Consider the following 24,728-nt stretch of genomic DNA (forward strand, 5'->3'; position numbering starts at 1 on the left):
ATGCATTAACTTCCAAAGGGGATTAATTTCAGGGGTTTCATTAGGGGTTGGGTTATTCCCAAGGGTTTCATCAGGAGTTTGGGTGACTCGAGTAATCTTAATTTCTGAAGTTATCGTTATATTGTCTATTTTAGGAATTCTTGTTGTACTATCCATTGTTCCTTCAGTCAAATCATCAGTTAGTATCTGGTTAGGGCCTACCGGCAGTGGATCATTTGGGACCACTTCCTTTTTTATGAGAATTAAACTGCCCTTATCTGTCCCTGGTTCCGTATACCTCACTCCCCACACTCTTCCAATTATCCATCCTACGTCTTCAGGGCTGGTGACATTTAAGAAGAGGTATTTGCAGTTTCCATGTCCTCCCCACCCTTGTGGTGGTCTGCACCCATATGGACCCCACTGAACCTTTAGGTACCTGTCTATACCACTACCTGGTATCCAACCAGGGGCTATAGTCTCACAACCCCAATAACTGCAGTAATATTGATTAGGGTAGTTACAATATCCCTTTCCAGGATTTGAACTAGGGCACATATAGAATCCCAGGTATTCCCAGCATCGGGGTCTCGGGACAAGCTGACATAGGGTAGCATTAAAGCTTGGTTCTCCCGGTGTTATTTGGGTTGCGATAACCTGTTGGTCCTCAAATCGGAGTAAGGTCCACTTAAACAGTTGGTGAGGTTGGTAGTTCATTCCCTTAGCCCGTGTTTGTGGTATACATATTATAAATAGAATAAGCAGTATGTCTAGGATGTGCCAAAAAGGGTGGAATCTTTTCCATTTTTTTTTTTTTTTTTTTTTGTTGTTGTTAATAGTTTTAGATCAATTATACCAATATTATCCCTCCAATTAGAACCTTGGATGTACTTTTCATAAGGGACTTTCAAGTCCCTGTGGGCATTGAGGCGGTTCTTCCAGTACTCCCGTATAGCTCTAATGACAAGAGTCAGTTCTCCACAGTATTTTACCTCTCTACCTCGCTCGTCGACTCGGTTGCTTCGAGCCACGAGGGATAACATCTTCTCGGTAGCAGGGGTAGTCTTCAGGAGAGGGAGTGCTTTTTCGGGTGTTTGCCTCCGTTTATACAGTTCCCTTACCTGGTTCCTTTTGGACTAATATTTTAATATATTCAATTTATATATATAACTTAACGTATTCGATTACCACCGTTCTTGGCACTCTTACAGACAACCGATTTCACACCAATCTCAAAATGTTATTATTGTTATTACATATCCCAGTCCCCTTTATGTCCATTTAAACCTTCTTGAGGGTGACTTTCAGATCTCCAGGTGGGCTCACAACTTCCCAAGACTGGTCCAAGTCTCTGATAGGTCCTTTTACACGGCTCGCATGAGTCCAACCCTTCTCTGCTGTCCGGATGGCGGTTTCTGTGGTGAGTAAAACAAGATAGGGTCCTTCCCAACGAGGGGTTAGTGGGGATTCCTTCCAAGTTTTAATTAGTACTTTATCTCCTGGTTTTATAGAATGAATGTGCATATTTAACGGAGGTCGTTGAGATATCATACCTCGTTTACGTAACTCCTCTCTTCGTTTGGTTAGATGAATTAGGTATGGTCTCAACATTATGTCTTCAATTACTGGATGTTCAACTGGCATTTCCATATTATAAGGCATACCATATAACATTTCAAAGGGAGAAACTCCCAAATCGGACCTGGGTTGTGTTCTGATGTTTAACAAAGCTAGTGGTAGACATTTAGCCCAGGAGAGTTTTGTTTCTATCATGATTTTAGTTAATTGTTTCTTGATTTCTCCGTTCATTCTTTCAACCCGTCCTGAGCTTTGGGGATGCCAAGGGGTGTGATATTCCCATTTTATGCCCAGTTGATTCATTGTTTCCCTAATTACCTTTGAAGTAAAATGTGGGCCTTTGTCTGAGTCTATGGCTTCAACAATTCCATATCTTGGAATTATAAGTTCTAAAAGAATTTTTACCACAGTTCGTGTCGTTGCCCGGGAGGTGGGAAATGCCTCTACAAAATGGGTTAGATGATCTACCATCACTAAGAGGTATTTGTAGTTACCACTCTTAGGCATTTCAGTAAAATCAATCTGTATTCGTGAAAAGGGTCTTACAGCTAATTCGCGACCTCCTGGAATTGTTTTTCGTTGATGTTGTTTGTTTACCCTTTGACAAGTTAAACAGGATCTTACTATTTCCTTTGCTATATCATATATTCCTATACACATATACTGCATGGCAAATTGGTCGACAAGGGCTTGGGTTCCCCAATGTGTTTTTTCATGTATTCTCACCATAATTTGGCGAGCTAAAGTCTTTGGGACAACTTGTCTCCCATCTTCTAATTTCCATTTTCCTTGTTGTTCTTCTAGACCCATTTTAGTCAATTTTTCTTTTTCTACTTGAGTAAATTTATGTGCATCGTTTATTTTTTCAGACTCCATAGAGGAGTTTGGCATTATTTTTACAACCCCCAGAGCTGCCCGTTTTGCCTCCATGTCTGCTAAATTGTTTCCTCTTATCTCAAAGGTTGTTCCTTTTTGGTGTCCTTTTATATGGACTACCGCAATGCTTTCAGGTTCTCTCAGGGCCTGGAGGATTTGAATTATTAGCTCTTCATGAATTAAGCCTTTTCCTTGAGAATTTATCAATCCCCTTTCCTCCCAAATTTTTCCAAAAGTATGTACTACACCATATGCATATCTAGAGTCTGTATATATCGTGCCCCGTCTATTCTTCAATAGTTTTAAGGCCTGTAATACTGCATATAGCTCACATGCCTGCACGGACCAACTGGGGTTCAGGGGTCCCGACTGCACAACACTAAAGTTTTTCCTGTCTATAATGGCATATCCTGACTTCCTTTTCCCTTCTATCACTCTTGAAGAACCATCTACAAAGAATTTTTCGCCTCCTATTAATTCTTCTTCCTCCAAATCTGGACGTATTTTTACTTGTTCCTCTATATTACGTATACAATCGTGATAATTCTTGAGCCGGTTCCCCATATAAAAATTGAGCGGGGTTTTGGAGGCTCGTACTTTCTAATTCCAATTTAGGAGAAGAAACTAGAATTCCTTCGTATTTGAGGAGCCTAGTATCAGTAATCCATTTGTCAGCCTTCTGCTGTAGTACTCCCCGAATGTTGTGGGGTGATAATACCTTTAATTCCCCCCTGAATGTGATTTTTCTGGCTTCTTCTACCAGAAGCGCAGTGGCCACCACGGCTTGTAAGCAGGTTGGCCATCCTCTACTGACTGCATCTAACAATTTTGATAGATATCCTAGAGGTTTTTCCCGTCTGGCCCAATCCTGTGCCAAAACCCCATACCCGGTACCCTCATCTACATTTACAAACAAATAAAAACGTCTTTTTAGATCAAGTAAACTTAGGACAGGTGCATTAACTAAATCCTCTTTCAGTTCCTTATATTCGGGGTAATTTCATGCTTCTGAATGTCTCCCCAACAAACGGCTGCCTTCCATTTGTTACTACCATCAGTGATATGTTCTAAGTTTATGTAAGAATGCACAAATCTAATAAGAGATGTCTATTGCCATAAAAGTATAATTAAAATAAATAGAGGGAATTCTTCCTTAAGAATAACCAACTCAAATACACCTTTCTTTGCTGCAAATTCATCTAGCTGTAAGTGGAACACCACCACAGACAATGCCATTGTTTAGATTTCAATAACTGAGACGCTCTTTACCTTCTTTTTTTTTTCCCTCTCTTCCCCAAATTTCTCTGCTTTTCCCTAAGTGCTGAATTTTAGCTGAAAAATGCAATTGGCTGGATGTTGGTTCTTTGTACTGCCTGTAAGCCCATTAGAAACCAGAAAGCTGATCATCAAGTGTCAACTTGATAATCCAGAAAACAGCAAAGCCTGTTCATCACCCTCTTTGCCCTGAGTTCACCCAAGGCACATTTTTGATGAGTCAACTATCTTAGAATTTTTAACATATTATGTTTATCACATCCTGCAAATTTCCTGCATCTTTTCATTGCAATGTGTTAAATCATAAAAATACTTTTCTCCTCTAGTTGGAGAATGGGCTTTCCCTTAATGACGAAACTGAAACTCACTTGTGGGAAATGTACATAACCTAATGGACAGCTTTAATTACATTAGAATAATAAACATATGAACAACTTAGCTCAGGAACACCATCAGAATAAGTCTGAGTCCTCTAAGCCTTCAATTATTCTTTATACTTTTTTCATACAAGGAATTTCATGGCCTATTAGCAGTAGAACAGATGACTTTATGGCCATTTCAGATAAAAACTGTGAAAGGAAATAAATTTGTCAGTAGAACAAACAGCTTGAACTCAGGAAACGGTAATACTGAATTTGGCACAGGTGAAGGGGAATTTTAAATGGCTTATTCCACTATGATATAGGAAGTGAAAAATAAAGGGCTAAATTAATAGTTGCTTTAAGTAGATGTCACTGATTCTTTCCTATTAATAATGCCTCTTTTACTCAGCATCTTTTCTCCCTGCTACAGACAGGTCATATATTTGCAGTTCTTTTAGAAATTAGATGACTAGAAACTGAATCCCCTTCATGAGATTCATTCCTGTTTCATTGCTGCTTTTGCTTATCACCTTGGACATGGGATTGTTTTTTTTTTTTTTTTTCTGTCAAATAGCAGAGTCACTGTGATACTGTAATGAATCAGGTCAGCAAAACAGCTGTGACTGCATTAATGGTCACATTAAGGTATTTATGGAAGCAAAAAAAAGACACAGTAAAACCATGCATTTATTTTCCAACTAGGGCTCAATTAATTGATGGCATTCTTTTAATACAGTTATTTATGATATGCAGTATAATTCAAATTTAGCATAGCTGCAATCTCAAGAAGCAATTAGGAAAGTTTGCAGTGGGGGTAAATGTGATTCTTGACAAAAAGGAGGCATTTTTTATTTTCTGTTTTAAATAAGCCTGCTCTAAGTCAAAAGACTCCAACAGACTGTTGTGGGCTCTCATACCTCTTGCCCTTATTATCTAACTTATGTTTCTATTCCTCCTGTTTTTCTTGCTTTTTCCTTTGCCTGACAAACTTGCCCCTTTCTCACTGTTACATTATTTTTCTGCTGTTTCTTTTCCTTCTACAAACAAAACCAATGATACATATTTTCTTGTGGATTAGAGCATGCCCTTATACCAAACATGTAGCTCTCAAACAACTGAGTGGATTAAAAGATGACAAGCTATTTCCATGAACATTCACCTACCCATGTTGTTTGCTTTCCTCTCCATCATCTTTCCCACAAGGACATTTAAAAAAAAAATTTGCTGCAGTTTTCATTACATTTCAGATCAGAAGGGATCATCAGATTGTCTGCTGCAACAGCCACCTTGCAAATTTAAATTGAATTAAGCATTACTGTCACTAGAATAAGACACATCAAACTGTCCCAAGCTTCTTCAATGGTACAACATGGATCACAGAGCCTGTGAGGATTATCTTCAGATGATCCCAGTAGGAAAATCTGATCTACTGCTTTCTGCTAAATTTATCTGAAAGGCTGCTTACTCCAAAACCATGCATAATCAAATTTTAAACATGTGATCAGACAGGAACTAAGACTTTCTGATCAGTAGAAGACAACAGCCCCTTTTATTTAACATTACTCTTCAGTTTAGAGTTATCTTTGGACTGGGAGGAAAAAGTCTTCCTAATACTACAGGAGATCAACAGAAACCTTTGAATAACAAGATCATGCAAAAGGGTAGCGATCAGCGTAAGATACAACACTGCTGTTAGCATTTGCATCTGTGTGTATAGTTTAATCCTGCAAGAGTCTGCTTGGACAGAAGAGCATACAAGCAGGTACTGAATACACCAAAACTGAAATGCTGGCAGCTGTGTGCCAATGAAAACAGAGGTAAGGAACTTTACAGTCCATTCACAGCCATAAATTTTGATCACAGTAAATCATTAGCAATATCCTTTGCAAGTGTCACTCCTCACCCAGTTGCTTAAATGTTCTTAAGATCTTTTCTAATCAAACTGCCAATCATCTAACTTTTCCAATTTTCTCCTAATGTCGATCCATGAACTAGCTACAAATTGGGCCTTAATTAATGCTTGCCCAACCGGCATGTCAGGGTCTACTCCTGACTATAGCTGGAAACTCTTTTGCAAACGCTCCAGCCATTCTGTGGGAGTTTCATCCTTTTTCTGATGTTCGCTAAAAGTCTTATTGATATACTGGCCTCTGGGGACCGAGTCTCTTATACCTTGGATTATTATAGTCCTCAGAACTTGCATATGACCCCTGTGTATTTCATTTTGGTTATTCCAATTAGGTCTCTGTAGAGGCCATTTTATATCAGCTGCGGGACCCTGTTGGTGTTGTTGGTCCCATATTCTCATACCGGCTCTCCTGATCATATCCCTCTCCTCAGCTGTAAACAAAATCCCAGTATCGCCTGCAACTCCTCCCAGGTATATATATTAGGCCCTAGGAATTGATCCACTCTCTCTGCAACCCCCAAGGGATCTTCCAGCAAAGTCCCCATTTCTTTCTTAAATTCCCTAGCATCTGCTGAATTCAAGGGTATTGAAAAACATCCCATTTCTGGGTGTGCCCCTCCCATTGATATTTCCCTTAAAGGGTACAGCGGGGCTTCAGTTTGTTTCTTGCTTTTACTTCGTGTGACCGGTCCCTCGGTCTCAAAAGTATTGGGGGGTGCCTCCGGGTCCTCACACGGAGCACTTGGAACGTTAGAGGGAGTCTCGGGTGGGGGCGAAGGCTGAGGTAGAGGAGGAGGAGGTATATATGGTGGGGGCGATATGGGAACCTCCTCCTCTGGCCTAGTCTTTTTTCGTCCCCCTTTTTCTTTTAAAGGGTATAGATTGGCTCTAGTCTCTGATCCTATCCACAATTGGGCATATTCACTTTCTTCCAAATCAAAAGGCTCTTTCAAATTGACATAGATATTCAGGGCCTGACATATTCGATTTTCAAAAGACCCATATACTGGCCAATGTAGGTGATCAGTCCTAATCTGTTTACCCCCCCATACTTCCATACAATAATGTATCATTTTTGTCCTGTCTTTCCCTCTTCTAGAGGGATAATCATTCCAATACTTAACCATTAAACCTAAAGGACTATCTGGAGGTATCTAAGGTAACTTTAATCTCTCCTTAGAACCTCCCATGGGATCAGAACCTTACTCTTTTTCTGTCCCATCTTCCGGTGTGCCTTGTTTCACTCAGTCTTTCGTATGCCCTCTCCTCGTGGCCCAGTCCCTCGCGGGAGATGGGAACCGCACTACTAAGAGGTCCACACTCGCTTCGTCCACACTTGGACGTCTCACTCATGCACACACCGGGATCCCAACCCCAACCGAACGGATCTCAGTTTCGCAATATACTCACGTCGTTTCTGTCCTCTTCGTTCGGCTTCGTGCACAAAATTAAGGGGTTGCCGGCTTCATCTTTTATCTGCTATCGAATTTTGGGTTTGTCGGTGGAGAAGCTGGCAGAATGAACCACAAACAGGGGGCCACTCCTGAGAGTGGGGCGCCCCCCCCTAGAATGTGAGTCCTGTCAGAATTTCTCCATCCAAGTCACGGCACCAATTTGTTATCAATATTGTAGCCAATTTTGGTTTAAAGTATAAATTTTATTAAACTGAGTAAGCGATAGCAGATAAAACAGCGCTGGGTGCGCCGGGGAGTCCTCTGCTCCGCCCAAGACACGCACACGCGGTCCCTGGGAGGCAGTCCTTTATCTTCTCTGGTTCAAGGCCCTGGCCAATCCTGTCGCCCCTCCTCACTCGGATGTTGACATGGCTCTTCCCCATTGGTTCCCTTTGTTGCAGGGGTCTCATTACCGAGAAGTTTCGGGAAGTTTCGAGAAGCTCCCAGAGGCTTCGAGCAGCGTCCACTGCCAGGCTCCTCACCGTCGCAGCCCCGTTCCCTCAAGCGTTGCAACAAGACACCACTTCGAGCCACCCAGCCCCCTTTTCTCTCTCACAATCCCGCGCAACAATACAACTGACCTCCCCCCTTTACCTACAGAGTACAACAGTTACAGAGTCAAAAGGAGTATTGTTTCACATAACGACAGCCACAAAGAGCCTCCCTTCCCCCAAACTTCTTGATGAACAAACCCCACACATTACAGTATGACTTTTCTAAGGCTAAAACCCTTTTTTTTTTTCCTGGCTGCACATCTTTATTGAGCTGCCCACGTGCCAGGACAGACACAGAACACCACTCCTACAGGTGAGAACAGACCATTAGTATTGCTAGAATGTCTGAGGAAATGCTTGCAGATCCATCTGATTCATCTTGGAGGTCAGGGAAGTCTGACAAAGGGGTTGATCACTTCAGTTTAAGCATCCTCCAGAAATATCTGGGGACTGGGTACTTGGCTTGGGTATTTCTTTAACAAAACAAGGGACTTAACTTTTAACAGCCAGGGATAATTCTTGTGTTTACATAGCAGAGCATTTCATCAAATGCCAAATTCTTTAAAAAACCAAAAAACTACAGGTTTAAAATGTGCTTATGCCAGAATTCATGGCCGATGGGGAGAGAGATTGGAGAGGAGATGAATTCCCAGCAAGATGGCTACCATCAGCTCTAAGTTAAGAAAGGTTTGGACATTTGGTCTTGTCACTCCCCAGGAGCCCAGAGAGGCAGCGATTTCTTCCTGGGATGCTGGGGTTTCTCTTCAGGTCCAGGCCAGAACTGCTGTGCAGCTGTGCTGAGGGACATGGTGCTCTGAGCTGCAGGAGGCCAATCCCTGTGACTGCCTGAGCTGCAGCTTTTCCAGATCCCTGATATATAATGAGAATAACCAGTGTACTCCTCTGTAAGATACTGCTCTAATCAGTGTGTTTAACCCGGGTTGTCAGTGTGCCTGATACCTGCTGCCATCAGGGAGAATAACTCTTCCCTGCTTTGTGTATTTCCAGGATCTGTTTCCCTAAAGGTGTACTGCTCTGTAGCTGGAAGGTAGTCAGACATAGCTGGACTGAGATGTGCTGTGACAGAAGCACATCTAAACAGGCAGGAGGAGATATGGACAGAAATGGTTGTCCGACTGTCTTCCTCGTTACCATGCTCAGAGCAGAGCTTGCCTGCAGAAGAAGCACCATCATGAGGTGGGTACCTCATGATCTGTTTCTTTGTAGTACATCTTTTCATAGCCTGAGTGTTATTCTAGCTTGCTAGCCCTTTTCATCCTTTTTAGACTTTTCAATCTAAGAAATTGATTCTCTTCTCCATTTGTCCTTTTGTCCTGCTGCCTCAGTTGCTTCACACAGCCCCTGCAAGATAGGGCTGAGCATTGGGATTTGGATGTGTTACTGACCACCAGTGTGAGCCTGCAAGCTGAGAAGCTGCAATAGAGCACAGCCTGAGCAATGTAGTAGAGTTGGAGATGCTTTAGCTGCTCTTCTCACTTGCTGTGGTTCTTGGCACATAGCAAATGTGGAGATTTGGTGACTGAGACTGTAGCTTTCCTTCTTTGCAGAGCAGATGCTTGTGGCTCCCTGTGGAGCACCCCTCTACTCTCAAAAACAACTGGACTGAAGCACCAGAGAATACTGCCAGTGAATCTTAGAAGTATAGAATGTCCCTGGAAGTGTTCACAAACCATGTAGATGAGGCCCTTAGTGATATGGTTTAGTGGTGGCCTTGGCACTGCTGGGGTAGTGGTTGGACTTGTGATCTAAAAGGTCTTTTTTCAACCCAGTTGATTCTGTGATTCTAAGCTTAACAAACTACAGGGAATTGTTGCTGCCATGAGCCATTCCTTTTCACATAGTGGCAAATAAAGACCTTTTTTGTAGCAATTTACCTCTTTTTGGAAGCCTTCCATACATAAAATAAAAGACTGTTGCAGTTACGAGTGCTATTTATGAATTTTTGTCACCACTTCATCTTGTGAAAAATTAAATGGAAATGTTGAGACTTTTAGAGAAAATGATTGTCCAAGCTCCCATGGGTGAGCATGGAGCTTTCCTTGGAAGCTCCCTGGAGCTGTGTCCCAGGGCTGGGATCAGGTCACTTGCGGTACCTTGTGTCTGGGTTTTGGCTGGGATAGAGTTAATCCAGCCTCAGAGGATGTGCACACCTGAGATGGCCCAGTGTGTGGCTACACTGAGATCCCATTTATCATGGCAGGTATTGACTCAGAATGTGTTATGTGTCTACTAATGATGTAAACTAATTTAAATGATCCCAGACAGAAATTGAGGATTTCTGTGGCTTGCTGCATGGTTTCAGAGCCAGCTGTGACATTCAGTGACCTCTATGAAAGTTGTGTATCTTGAGCTTTCCTTAGATTCCAGTGTTGTGCATACCAAGGGGAAAAAAATGTAATTGGAAATATGATTTATCAAGAATTTAAAACAGTTTGATGTCCCCAAGCCTTCATACTTTTTTAAAATTCCATATTTGCAAATGCACAAATACCTTTCTAGATGTTTTTCTTCCCTTTAAATTTAATGTATAATTGAAAAAATATTTTCATCTACCGCAAATAATTTGCATACATGAATTATATGCCAAAAATAGTCTGCATAAGGTCAGGCTGTACATTTATTTCTTCACGCTGTGTTGTATCACCATATATGCCACAATGGGACAGAACAAAGATAGATTGGCACAGACTTTCAGGAGAGGGCTCCCCCCATTTTTAACCCCCCATTGAACTGCAGGTGGGAATTTCAGCAAGCAAACATCAGGAAAATGGCAGGTTTGCATTATAGAGATGTACAAGTACTGGTCTGCATCTGGAGTTAATTTTCTAGAAGCAAAATTGCACCTGCAGAAGAGGATCACAGTTCTCCCTGACCCACTGTGCTGCTGGCTTAAGGAGTTGCACAGAGGAGTTGCACAAAGTAAGTGACAAGTCTTTGAAAACCTGCTGAGGCCCTACTGGAAATTGTGCTCTTTCAGAGCTCCCCTCTCCTCTGAGAGCTATTGTGGGATAAGTATTGCTGTCTGCTCTGATGCATTTTTGGGGGGTGGTTTTCTCTGCCCTCGCTCTGGCTGACAAATTAAAATGTTTTCCTGGCAGTGGATTGACTCAGTATAATTTATGGCTGGGGCTGCCTAGGCCCTGACTTTTTCTTGCTCTTCATCAGGTTCATCCTGTTTGTTTGCTGACTTGTACGACTGAAAATCTCAGATTTCCTTCCCTTCCCCACTTCCCCTGAAAACTTCTTGTAAATTGTAGAATTGCAAACTGATTTGGGTTGGAAAGGACCTTAAGATCATCCAGTTCCAAACCTCCTGCCATGGGCAGGGACACCTCACACTAGACTATGTTGCCCAAGGCTCTGTCCAACCTGGTCTTGAACGCTGCCAGGGATGGAGCATTCACCACTTCTTTAGGCAACCTGTGCCAATGCCTCACCACCCTTACAGTAAAGAGCTTCCTCCTTATACCTAACCTGAACTTCCCCTGTTTAAGTTTGGACAAGGGGTAATGGGTACAAACTGGAACACAAGAGGTTCCACTTAAACTTGAGAAGAAACTTCTTCTCAGTGAGGGTGACGGAACACTGGAACAGGCTGCCCAGGGAGGTTGTGGAGTCTCCTTCCCTGGAGACATTCAAAACCCGCCTGGACACATTCCTGTGTAACATTATCTAGGTGTTCCTGCTCCGGCAGGGGGATTGGACTAGATGATCTTTCGAGGTCCCTTCCAATCTCTAGCATACTGTGATACTTTGATACTGTAACCCATTGCCCCTTGTCCTAATGCTACAAATCACTCTGTTGGCTTAGAAAACAATGGAATGTTCAAAGGTTTTTTCAAAAGACCAACTTAGGGATAAAAGGAAGAATTAAACTTATGAAGGATAGGAAGAGGATTGGCTGAGAGGCACCAGAAACAGGTATAGGGACTGGTGAGATATTTGTGAATTTTGTGACCAATTTTGACCTACTCAGTGTTAAAAAAGTAGTCAGAAATGCATGGCTAGATGGTTCTGTTGGTTAAAATAGCTACACTTTGGTGTTGTGAAAGTATATAATGATCTATATTAATGGGTGTAACATGACCAGTATTAATGCCCACTAAAGTGAGCAGAATGGCTTCCTTGAGGGTATGAATTGAAGCTCAGGTGTGAACCCCTGCCCAGTGAAAGCCTCATGCTGTGCTTTATAGAGCAGGAGCACGAGGAAACACAGTGGCCTCCAAATAATCCCTCCAAGTAATGCCGCTGGGACTTACCCTACTGAATGGGTACACTACTGCCTATACTATAAAATATAAAGTTACAGTGTGCTTAAAGAGACTGGAAAAGGTAAGTGTTAGAAAGTTACCTGAAATCATATGAGTTTCAGAACAGAATCATCTCACTGAAAATTCTAGATAGCTTCCCTAGTGATTTGATATGACACTGAAGTTGGAAGAGATGTATTGACATTAAGCCATCTGACAGAAGCAGCAGCTACCTCCCTCTCACCCACAGAGTTCCTTCTAGGAAAGGTGCTGCCTTTCTGTTTGCGGAGTGAAATACTTAAAATATTAGGCTTGAGGTAGGAACTTGAGGCCAGTGCACAAGTGCTAACGAATTAAGTATGGTATGTGAGGAGCCTAATGGAGTCTGGAGGTCAAGTCAAGTATTGTGCTTGCATTCTGGAAGCACTTTAAGAAGCACAAACTTCTTTTCATGGTTCATAGGAAGAAACTTGGGGTTCCATCTGTTTCATGCCAGAACTGAAATAAGCTCTAAAGCTCTCCTTTGTAATTCTCCAAAGGCATTCTGTGAGAAAATGATTTGGAAAATCCTCCATATCTTGGATCTCCAGCTGAACTGTTAACTAAATTACATTTGGAAGACAAACTTCTACTTTTAATCCCAGCCATCCACCCAAAGCAATTCAAATTGCACAGAGCAGGGTTCGGTTTCTTTGGTTTTGTTGCTGGTGATCAGTGAAATGGGCTCAGTTTGACTGTCAGATTTCACCAGAGACAGGCAGGGTTGGCGATTAGGAAACGGGTTTATTTTACAAGTGCCCACCAAAAAATGGAATATGTGAGAGCAAGAATTCATGCCGAAGTTGCAAAATCCATTGCTGTGCTAGAAAAGATCTGCTTTTCCTAGGAAGTTTTGTCCTTGATTAATTATTAGCAGATAGGGATTTGGGAGAAGACCAATGCAGTCCTTTCTGTAATACTTATATGAACACATAGAAACTTGAAAGATGGAATTTCTGACCTTTTTTTTTAACATGTGGAGTAGTATAGGAGTGATGATTTTTATTAAACTGTAGTGATTCTTTGTGGTTAGAATTCAGCCATGTGTTTCTCATGATGGAACAAACACAAACACAACAGAAGGCCACAACTAATCACTTTACAACTTTATTTATCAAATTACTGTGATTACAGAAACCATTTTCCAAGCACATAATCGCGAAGTTTGTTTTAAAATTACTCTTAAATGCTTCCCTGCATGTTCTACATGTGTTCTCTGTTTCTAACTTCCAGTGTTGTATGTCACTAGCAAGTCAGGGTAAGACAGACCAGCTATCATCTGTGTATAGATATATCTCTGGCTGCATCACCATTAGCCTTCAGAACTTGAGATCAGAAATTCATGCAAACATCAGAACATAGACCAGCTATTTGGCAGGAATACCAAGTAACACAACCACGTCAAAGCTTTATTAAGCATATTTGTTAAGAATCAATGTTTCAGTATGTTGTCATAGCACAAATAGGGCATAGTTAACAGGAGGCTCATTACTGAGATATCTCTGTGTGTCATTGCCAAGATAAGGCGAGAAGGTTGGGAGGCTGGTGGCCACTGCTTTTGGCTCAGCTACTGGGATGTGTCTTTGTCACCATGCTGCGGTGTGAGGCCTGATCACACCTGTCACCATGTCTGTGGCTTGGATGAGACCTTGAGGTGAAGGCTGCAAACCACATCATGGGGATAGAAACTTGTTTGTCAGACTTTCCCATCGCCCCTGGGGAAATGTTTAGATGCTCAGGAGCAGAAAAAGTTGCAAATGGGTGCCTCAGGAACCACAGGTCTAAGTTTATGGGTTGTGTAACAGCATAAAACCGTGGTGATTTGGGGCTGATTGACACTATTAACAGAGCATTATTGTGTTTGGATGGCATGGTGCAACCCTGAGCACTGCAACCTATGTGCAGGTAGGTTTTGCTCCTGCACAGAATGTTCCTGTGACACAATTTCCTGGTGTGCTCTGCACAGAGCTGAAGGGACTATTGCCTTCAGAGCAGGACAGGGCCGTCATGCTCACTGTGCCTGAGCAGTGTATTGACTGTGAGGCCCCTGGGCTTCCTGGGGAGGTATTCTTTCCCCCTGCTGCAGGCAGGAAGCCTGCCTGTGGAATTACATTCCTTCACACGGTGCATTCGTGAGCCAGCCTGGAGCAGGCAAAGCACATGCTCCCAAGTCACCAGCTGTGGAGATGTAGTACCTGCTGTGCTTCAGCAGCCAATTCCTCAAAGCCATAATATTTTTGCTTCTGAAATGAGCTACTTTATGAATTATAAAAAAGGAAATGATCAGTGTTGACAGCTGATTCTTTTAAATGGGTGTAATCAAAAACATCATTAAAAATAGGCCTGAAATTCACCATTCCATAGAGCTGACTCTCATCAAGTTTTGAAATGCTATTAGCATTAGCAGATCTTCTGTAAGATTTGGAATTTTCCAGGTATGGCATGTCTTACTCAGTAAGTCTCAATTTCTTCTCCTCAGAAATAATTATGATTGCTGGGCACTGCACCAAGATTTGCAGATTATTTTGAAGATGTCCTGATCAGCGGATTAGGGCATGAATGTTTTCAACTTTATTTTGTAGGTACAGCACCCTTGTTAATGATCAACTTTGTTTCAATCCTGACTATTAGTTAAAAAAAGAATCAGCCTTGATCTCTTCAAAGACATCTGTGCATTGCTGTGGAACTGAACATAACTGAGGTATTGTTCACCTCTGGTTTTAGCTTTATGGTGATGAGAGTTTTTATCCTGTAGAGGTGCAAAGAATTTTTTGAAAGCTTCAGTAAGGGGGACCCAGCTCACTTTGATAACAGCCTTGCTTCTTCTGTGTTCACTTGCTCCATGAAAATACTACAGGATCTGATGTATGTGTTTGTGAGACTGTTGATAGGTCAGTCCTTCCCCATCCTCTTCAACTGCAAAGATGTTCTGCACATGGTACCCTTAGCTGTGACTTGTTCAGAGCTTTCCTCAACCTTTCATTTTCCTGGGAAATTGTGTGGATATTGTTGAAGTAACAGTATTGGCATTGTTTTGAGGAGTCTCCTGAAAGTAGCTTTTCCTCATCTCTTTGAGGGTTCCTTCCCCCCACCTGCCCCCATTTACTCACAGCATTTGTTAAGTCATATTTTATTTATTGGCCTTTCCATGAAGCTAATGACAAAGAGTCTATTTTGCTCAATAATGCACAAAAAGCATTTCTACCATCTCTCAAAAATACCTCATGAGCATAGCAAAGGATGAATGCTGGAAGATGGGGGGTGCCTGGAAACTCAAAGGCATCAACCAACATTGGGTTTTGTAAGGGCCTATGAGAGAACAGGAGGAAGAGCTCAGGAGAAACACAACAGTGTTTGCCTGAGGGTAGATAATGGAGCCTTGAAACTAGACTGTGAACCATTCAGTCAAAATATCTTCACTTAATGGGCATGTTCCCTTATGGTTTTGTTCCCTTTCCACACTGAATGGTTGTTTTCTGTCTCTCTCTCTCCATGCTGTGGGACATGAGCCCTTCTCTGTTTCTAGCTGTGAGTGCAGCCCTCAGGGTTGTTCACATAGCCTAAATGCAAGTTTGCATGTTGGTCCAAACCTGAAGGGACTGCCTGTTGGACTTGAAGCTTTGATAGGAAGGACAGACAGAACTGCAGATATCTTTGAGATGGTTTGCTCTCAAAATTTACCATCTACTTAGTTAGCTTAGTTGGGATTCATAGATTTTATTTTCTATTGTCTTGTCAAAACTGGACAGACAAGTGCGAGAGAAAGAAAAGCCTCAATTTGCATTGAGTCAAGCTACGTTCCAGTTCAGTATCATGGCTGGATGAATATTAGAAAGGGAAGCTTGTAGTGGTGACCAGTGGCAAGTACTCAGCTTCTGGAAAACTCCAAGCCATGACATAGGTAATGTGTTTTACAGAATTTATCAGCAGTAACAATATGATTCATCCCACTCAGCAAGAAAAATGCATTCCCTGTATGAAATTAACTGTCCATTCTTTATTGCAGCTTGCAGAAGTTTTCCAGCTTCATAATTTCCTTCTATTTTTATCTTAGATTGGTCTAATTTTGCCTTTACAATCTGCCAGCCTTTTCTCACAATTATCTGCTCTTTAAAGAGATACACCCTTTTTTTATATATGTGGAAAAATACCTGTTACTTTCCTCATGAAAATCCATGTTTGTTGTAGCCCTGGTTTAATAATTCAAACCCTGTTTACTGTACAGTACTTTAAGTAATATTTAATAGCCCTGGTTGTGAAAACCTATGTTACATGGGGAAATGCAGTTAGGGCAGCTGAAGATATGAACATGACTAATAGAAATTCTCACAAATAACAAAAAATAAGTCAACATAAACTGAATGTTGGCTGGCACTTGACTGTGTATCAAGAGGGTATCAAGATGTGTAGAAAACTTAAAAGGCAGTGGCTTATAAAATATGGCTTTCAGACTTCAGTGATCCTAGCTCAGGAACCTATGCACCATTCCCCAACTTAAAGGTCTTTAGGCTTAAGGTTTTTCCTGACTAATCAGTTTTGGTTTTTTTTTCGTAGAATCGCGCAATGGTTTAGGTTGGAAAGGACCTCAAGGTCATCTAGTTCTAATCCCCTGCTATGGGAAGGACGCCTCACACTCGACCATATTGCCCACAGCTCTGTCCAGCCTGGCCTTGAACACTGCCAGGGTTGGAGCAGGGAAGATGGCAAGTGGTGGTACTTGAAAGGCAAATCTTTGTTTCTCCGGACCTCCAGCACTGCCTGTGTAGAGTCTTCTGTGCCTTTGAGCATCCGTGTGCTTCCTGTGAAACATCACCAGTTCATACCTGTGTCTTGCAAATATCATATGAAAGGAACATTATGATCCATTCAGATAATAGAAAGGTGAGATAACATCTGTCAGTCTGTCTTAAGTGAATAATCAGGACCACATGTGAAAAGACTCTGAGACTTCTAAAATCTCCATAGTTGATCAGGAGGAAAAACAAGTCATTACAATTATTGTTATTCCATATTTGCATGGCTGCTCTTGGCCTTTCCCTTTTTTTTTTTTTTTTGCAAACTCCCAGAAGTTGCAGTGAGGGCTGGTGCTTGCTGTTGGCTGGGGCTCCACTAGCTAGAGCCTGGCACTGGGCTGCTCATCTTGCAGCTAGCATTGATGCCCAAGCTGACTGCAGCAGCCAGTGAGATAGAATCATAGAATCAACTAGGTTGGAAAAGACGTTTAAAATCATGAAGCCCAAACTTTAAACACCATCACTGTGAGGAAAGTAGGAAAAGAGCTTCTTCCGGCTTCCAGTCTCCATCCACTCAGAGGAGTGGTCCTTGCTGCCCGCCATGTATGCATGGTGTGATCTGGCTGCGGACTATCCTTGTGACACAGGCTTGCCAGGTGGGAATAGGGCACAGCTTTCCTGCTGGAAAGGAGGCAAAGCAGACACTTTTTTATCAAGTTTTTATGGTCTGAGTAGGTTTCATATTATCAATACTACATTAAATTCTGCAGCAGCAAGCAAGAAAGTGCTTAGAGAAAAGTGGTTATTGTCTCTTGTGTTGGGTTATAGCAACTGATCTGCCTGTTGTAATGATAACTCAGAAGGACTTTGTGTCCCGTAAAGTTTATGGTTTGATTTGAATGTTTGTATTAGATATTGCACTTCAAAATCATCAAAGTGTGTTTCTGGGAGAGTTTGTCTAGGCTTTTTTTCCAGAACATTTGTGGGGCTTTTTGGAGGGAGATTGCCAAGACTTCTCTTTGTAGAGAAATCACTGTGACTGGCACTTTTATGCTCATAAAAACCTGTGGATGACAATGCTTCTCAAAGTGAGGAACCCTGCTCCATAGTGGGAAGGGGCCTGGGAGATGTCAGGAGGGAAGCTGATTTCGCCACCAGCCGAGGAATCTCATGCAGGACTCAGCACAAAACTTGACTTCCTTAAGCTTTCATGGATATTTAATTAAATCCTTAAAAATTACACCAGAGAGTGGATGTTGTTTACTGAATGCAGCTGAGCAGGACGCAGTGAGGCCATGTAAGAGAAGCACCAGACCTTGTGCTACCATAACCTCAGACATTTCTTAACAATTGATAAGCTACAAGGGTGGTTAATGCCCTGCAGAGTCTGTTTGATGGCTGTCTGATCACGTTAGATGGCTTTTCATGATATAACAAAGGAATATATTGTATAAGTGATTAGAGCTACTCAGTGAAGTGGTGATATTTTTACTGAGCTGAAGCTGTAGACATCCTTGCAAATTATCAGGTCCTTCCTAAACAGGATTATTGCTTGTTTTTAGCAGTGCAACATTTCATAGAATCACAGAATGGTTTGGGTTGGAAAGAACCTTAAGATCACCCAGTTCCAACCCCCTGCCATGGGCAGGGATGCCTCACACTAGACCATATCGTCCAACGCCCTGTCCAACCTGACCTTGAACACTGCCAGGGATGGGACAGTGTCGTGGTTTAAGCCCAGCCGTTAACTCAGAACTACACAGCTGCCCACTCACTACTCACTCCTTTCCTCCCCCCACTCCCAGAGGGGTGGGGAGGAGAATCAAAAGAATGTAACTCCCATGGGTTGAGATAAGAACAGTCCAGTAACTAAGGTATAACATAAATCACTACTGCTACCACCAATAGTAATAATGATAAGGGAAATAACAAGGGAAGAGAATACAACCACTCACCACCCACCGACCGATACCCAGCCCGACCACGCAGTGATCTCGCCCTTCTGGGTAACTGCCCCCAGTTTATATACTGGGCATGATGTGCTGTGGTATGGAATACCCCTTCGGCTAGTTTGGGTCAGGTGTCCTGTCTCTGCTTCCTCCCAGCTTCTCCTCCTCCCTGGCAGTGCATGAGACTCAGAAAGTCCTTGGTCATAGTAAACATTACTTAGAAACAACTAAAAACATTGGTGTTATCAGTGCTGTTCCCAGGCTGAAGGTCAAAAACACAGCAGTGCACCAGCTACTAAGAAGGAGAAAAATGACTGCTACTGCTGAATCATGAAGACAGCCATAGCTTCTTCAGGCAACCTGTTCCAGTGCCTCACCACCCTCACATGAAAGGACTTCTTCCTTATATCTAACCTGAACTTCCCCTGTTTAAATTTAAACCCATCACCCCTTGTCCTATCGCTACAGTCCCTGATGAAGAGTCCCTCTCCAGCATCCAAAATAGTTTAAGCATTCAGCTTTTGTTCTGGCCTCTCCACACATGTGTTCAGAGGTAAATCTAACCCATCCATGTAACAAGGTTTCTTATTTGTGGAAGAAAAGCAATCAGGATTTTGAGATGAAAATTTACAGGTCAAAGGTTATGAATCAGTGTCTTGAGGGAATAAAAATACTGTATAAGGAAAATTGCTGGTGGGTCAAATATATTGTTACGTGCAATTACCTTGAAACCTGGAGTCCAGGTTTCTATTACAGAAAAATATCTCAAACAAATGGGGAACGTGTAACAGGTGTTCATATATATAGAAAAGACTATTCATAATTACAGCTTTTAATACAGATATTGCATGTGTTCCATGTGTATAATTTATACCAGAAAAAAAAAACTAATTCTTTTATTCACTGTAATGAATAAATAAATTAGGAAGCCAATAATATTTAAAAAAAAAAATCATTAAACTGATTAGCATTTAAAGTTGAGTTAAAAATGTATTCTAAATAAGTAAATATTTGTATTGTGGGGATTCATGTTTGAATTCTCTAAGCAAAGAAAGTAATTTATATATCATTTATGAGTTAATTTTGTGGTAAAAGCAAATGCTAAAGGCATGCCTATGTAGTAATGCTGTTCTTCAGTGGAAAATAACTGAATGGTCATAATACTCATGCTCATCATTAACTTACTCAGTTGCTTTTGCACTGGGTGAATAACTTCAATTCCACATCATTGAGAACATGTGAGTGCACACATCAACTACAGTGTGCACTCACAGCCCAGAAATACCCTGTGTCCTGGCCTGCTCAGAAGGAACATGACCAGCAGGTCAAAGCAGGTGATCCTGCCTCTCATAAGACCCCACTTCAGCCCTCGGTGCAGTTCCTCAACATAAGAAGGACACGGAGCTGTTGGAGCAAGCCCAGAGGAGGCTACAAGGATGATCAGGGGCTGGAGCACCTCCCATACGAAGACATGCTGAGAAGGTCAGGGCTGTTCAGCTTGGAGAAGAGAAGCTGCTTGGATATCTCATAGCAGCTTCCAGTATCTGAAGGGGGCCTATAAGGATGCTAGAGAGGACTCTTCGTCAGGGAATATAGAAATAGGACAAGGGGTGATGGGTTCAAAAATGAAACAACAGAAATTCAGGTTAGATCTAAGGAAGAAGTTCCTTACTGTAAGGGTGGTGAGGCACTGGCACAGGTTGCCCGAAGAAGTGGTGAATGCTCCATCCCTGGCAGTGTTCAAGGCCAGGCTGGACAGAGCCTTGAGCGACATGGTCTAGTGTGAGGCATCCCTGCCCATGGCAGAGGGTTGGAACTGGATATCTTAAGGTCCTTTCCAACCCAAACCATTCTGTGATCATGCAATGTAAAATAACAACAGCATGTCAAGGAACTATTGCTCAGGGGATCTTCATCTGTTAGAGCCCATGTTCATGAGATCTTGAATTTGAAATTCTAATGTGCCACACCACATGATGACTTTTTTTGCATGGTATTGTGTGTATTTGGCATTTCTGAGTTGTATGACATGGTTCCTAGATGATGTAATGGTTATTTAGGAACATTCAAGGGTATTGAGGTGATCAAGAAAGTAGAACAGTCCTCCAGACATAAACTCCCAGTGCTGGGCAGCTCAACCGCAATCTGTATAACCTTGCGGCTGCAAAAAGCTTCAGATAATTCCAGTTCCACTTTGATCAAAACTCAAAAGTGTTAGCCAGTTAAGCACCTAGCCTCGTATGGAATCAAAGCTTCATGTAAGTCAATGGGATAAAGTGTTTAAGACCTGTCCTGTACTAGAACCCTCAGGTTCCTCACAATTAATTATTTTCATTTTTTATAACCCTGGAAGATGGAACTATTTCAGGATCATGTAGCTGAGTTCTAATATGAGGGTGTTAGCCCATAAACAGAAAAACTGGTGATGAACAAACTTGTATATGTTCACTTCAAGGCTTATTTGAATGGTGAGACAGAAGAACTCTGGGAGTTGCACACTAGTCAGCTGCATGGAAGAAACAAACAACTCTAACCAAGTGGAGAATTGCGGATAATAGCATTTGTTTCCAGGTGTATCAGACTCAGATGGTTTCTCCTAGGAAAAATCATGCCTCGTAAAATTTTCAGTTAATGGACCTGTAGATAAAGTTGGCTCAGAGTAATTTAGTTTGATTTTTTGGAACTTTTCCCCCAGCAAATAGCCATATGACTAGAAGCCAAGAGCTTTTATTAAACATGAAGTGAGTGTACAGCTAGTTACAGAGCCAGGAGAAGGGCATGCGATCTTTATGGGAGCCACACTAACTCCAGCATGACATTCCCAAATACGCAGAGTTCATTATCCCTCCCAGGAAGAAGGTTGATTTTTCTGAGCTCTTGTCTGTGAGAGGAAGAGCTGAATTGGTGGCAAGCTTCAGTATTGCTCTTTGAGCCTCTTTCTTTGCCTCACTAGCGCTGAAATGGGAGGGAGACTTGAAGGTTGTGTGTTTGGTGGTTTTGGAGGAACCATGGATGGTGGTGCAATGTGAAACCTCCTCATGTTCTCTGAGGTTGTGAAAAGGAGGGAGCTAGTCCGACAAGGGTTTCCCCTGAATGCTACAAAGTAACCAGGAGATGAATTGGTAACTTGAGAGTGGGTAACCCCCTGCTGGCTGGAATGAGGAGAAGCAGTGTCCTGGCCTTCAAAGTCTTGCTCGTCTGTTTGCAGCTGAGTTGAGGGGAAATGTGTGCAGTCAATTCCAGTCTTTCAGGTGAGGAATTAGTTCTTCATCTCTTGGAGGTTTTTTAGCTGTGAAGCTGAGGTGCATTACTTTTTCTTGGGCTGAAATCTGCTTGCGTCAGAGAGAAGAATAAATTTATGAGAAACAACTTTTTCATAGAGATCTGATGAAATTGCCCATTCAGCGTCTGGTGCACGGACTTAATTCCTGAGGAATAGAAGCATTTCACTAGAGAACTTTGTCACACTGTAGGTAGTCTAAACACAATATGAGACAGTGTGAGGCTGAGCATCAGCAGGACAAAGGCATTCCAACTTGTGGTGGTAAGAGAACCTCTGGCTCTGAAGAGCCATGTGTTATTTGGGTAGCTGTTACAGGTATCCTGAATTTCCAGTGCTGTCCTCCTGGGCTCCAGCTGCCCTAAGGTGCTGGCTCTGAGTTAAGTTGTATTCAGAAGCAGATGCATTGGGCTTATTCAGAGCTTGGGTAGGCAGAGCACACTGAATTTGCCCTTGTATCATTTTTCTTCCTTTAGTTACTGGTACAGTGTTCAGCTGGAGACTGGTAATTACTAGCATCACCAGTCCAATTGTATTGCTTTGCCTGTCATTTGTTCTTTCCATTGAATACCTGTGGCTTCTTTGCGAATGACGCTGGCAAGAGGTTGCAGTTTCATCCTTGGTGGAGCCCAGTGGTGCCAGCACAGTACCATGAGCTTAGAGAAAACACCAGGGGATGTCTGAACTGCAATTCTGCTAATGCCAGTTCTTCAGATAGCCCGATGATAGCTGCCTCAGGTGTGCTGACAACCTAGGGTTGTGCACTAGCTATGTAAGAAATGCTAAATGTTGATTGACCCAACAAAACGCAGCTTTGATTGTGTTGGCAAACACCAAAGACAAAGCAGACTGTTGACACCAGCAGTTGAAACACAGCCTTAGGCATGCCAGGATGACAGTGTTTGTGAAGATTGGCTTGTCCTAAACATCGTGGTTTATGAAAACCAGCAGCAGCACCTACAAAAGACACACACAATTAACCTGCAAAGTTTTGTGGCAACTTAGTTTGCAACCAGTATGCACTTAGCCTAGTTTTGTTGTAGTTTTCATAGTCGGTGCCTTGGTAACTTTGTTTTACAGCTTTGTGCTGTAAAATGTACAGAATATGGTTTGCCTTCCTGATGAATATTTTGGTAGTAGGCACTTCATTTCCTTAGATTACCCCCTACTGTGTCTTCATTCTCACTTTCTCCTTCTGTTTCCTTGATCTTTAGGGGAAGAAGGGAGAAGTGACTTTGTATTTAAAAGTGAAAATGTGGTAACTCCTTTTTTACTTCGGTCATGTTTCATTGTGCTGAAGCACCAGTATCTGTTTTATCAACCCTCTGAGCAAAGTGCTCATTCCCCTCCTGGCTTCCACGCGAGGGGTTCTGGGAGGCAAAGAAGCTTGTTTTGTGCTCTGAGAAATGCCAAACCCACACTGCCGAGACATTAGAGGTCTGCAAATGCTGCAGGCCAAGTTCTGTTCATAAGGATATGTGAGGGTAAGTTCTGTGTTCTTTCCCTGGACCTCTGATGTGCTCTCTGAAAACTGTGTTGACTCTCCAGGAGTATCTGTCTGTGACCTCCCCCTTTACATCTGTGCCCTCTCAAATGCTGGCAGATGTGCCAAACTGTGATGTAGAGACCAGGGTGTTACAAGGACATTAATTTATTGAAAATCATCGCATAGTTCTTACAAAAAGCCAAAAGAAAGATCAAAGCATTTACTGACTATTAATTTGAAACTGCATAAGAAACACCCCATCAGTGACAGAATAACATCTATTCAGGAATGCTGCTTGGTAGATGGATCTTGTGGGATGGACTTGCTTTTCACACTGCTTCAAGATTCACTGGAGGTTGGTATCATGGGCCATGTTCCTTCTGATTTCATGTAAAACAAAGTTGCAAATGTTTTCTTTGCTTTGTCTCGGGGGGGGGGGAGGGGGAGGGAAGTTATACTAAATTTAGAATCATAGAATGGTTTGTGTTGGAAGAGACTGTAAAGATCATCTAGTTCCATCCCCATGGGCAGGGACACCTATATAATGTCCCAATATTTGATTTTGTCATGTGAATTGATTGTTTTGCCAAAGAAGAAGAATGCTGTAGTTGAGCATGGTGCAACCCTGTAGTTGAGCAAGGTGTAAAGCAGCAAAGAAATGAGCTAGAGGCAGGGGCTGGGGGGAAAAGTCTTTTAAACTCTTGCAAAAGGACTGTGATGGAAGTTACTAACTTCAACCTTTACATCCTCTAGGGTGATAAGTGAATAACCTAAAATGCTAATTGATCTGAGTGGGAAGTGGAAAGCCCCTGTAATCCAATTAACCACAGAGCACTGGATGCCTCCTTGTCAGTGCAAAAGCAACTCCAACACATGCTCAGCTGTTACTCTTTCACAACCAGTACTACAGTTGTGACTCCCAGGCTCCTGCCAGCAAAAACATCTGCTGGGTTCATTTTGCCACCAAATATTTTTACACTTCTGCACTAATAAATATAAACTCCCCTAGCTGGAACAGACAAACACAAAGATGTCTATTCTGT

At 42.2% G+C, this 24,728-nt stretch overlaps 1 long non-coding RNA gene across 3 annotated transcripts in view; it reads left to right on the forward strand.

The window, feature by feature from the left end:
• The first annotated feature begins 24,019 nt into the window (after positions 1-24,019).
• LOC134165353 (uncharacterized) overlaps positions 24,020-24,728 on the forward strand; it is a 58,666-nt gene continuing 57,957 nt past the window's right edge. For all 3 annotated transcript variants that reach the window (XR_009965491.1, XR_009965492.1, XR_009965493.1), the window contains exon 1: positions 24,020-24,075. This is a non-coding gene — a long non-coding RNA (uncharacterized LOC134165353). The remainder of the gene's footprint in view (positions 24,076-24,728) is intronic.

The sequence above is a fragment of the Pezoporus occidentalis genome, unplaced genomic scaffold (assembly GCF_034315485.1).
Source record: "Pezoporus occidentalis ecotype Australia unplaced genomic scaffold, CSIRO_AGI_Poc_V1 ctg238, whole genome shotgun sequence".
NCBI classification, from domain to species: Eukaryota; Metazoa; Chordata; class Aves; order Psittaciformes; family Psittacidae; genus Pezoporus; species Pezoporus occidentalis.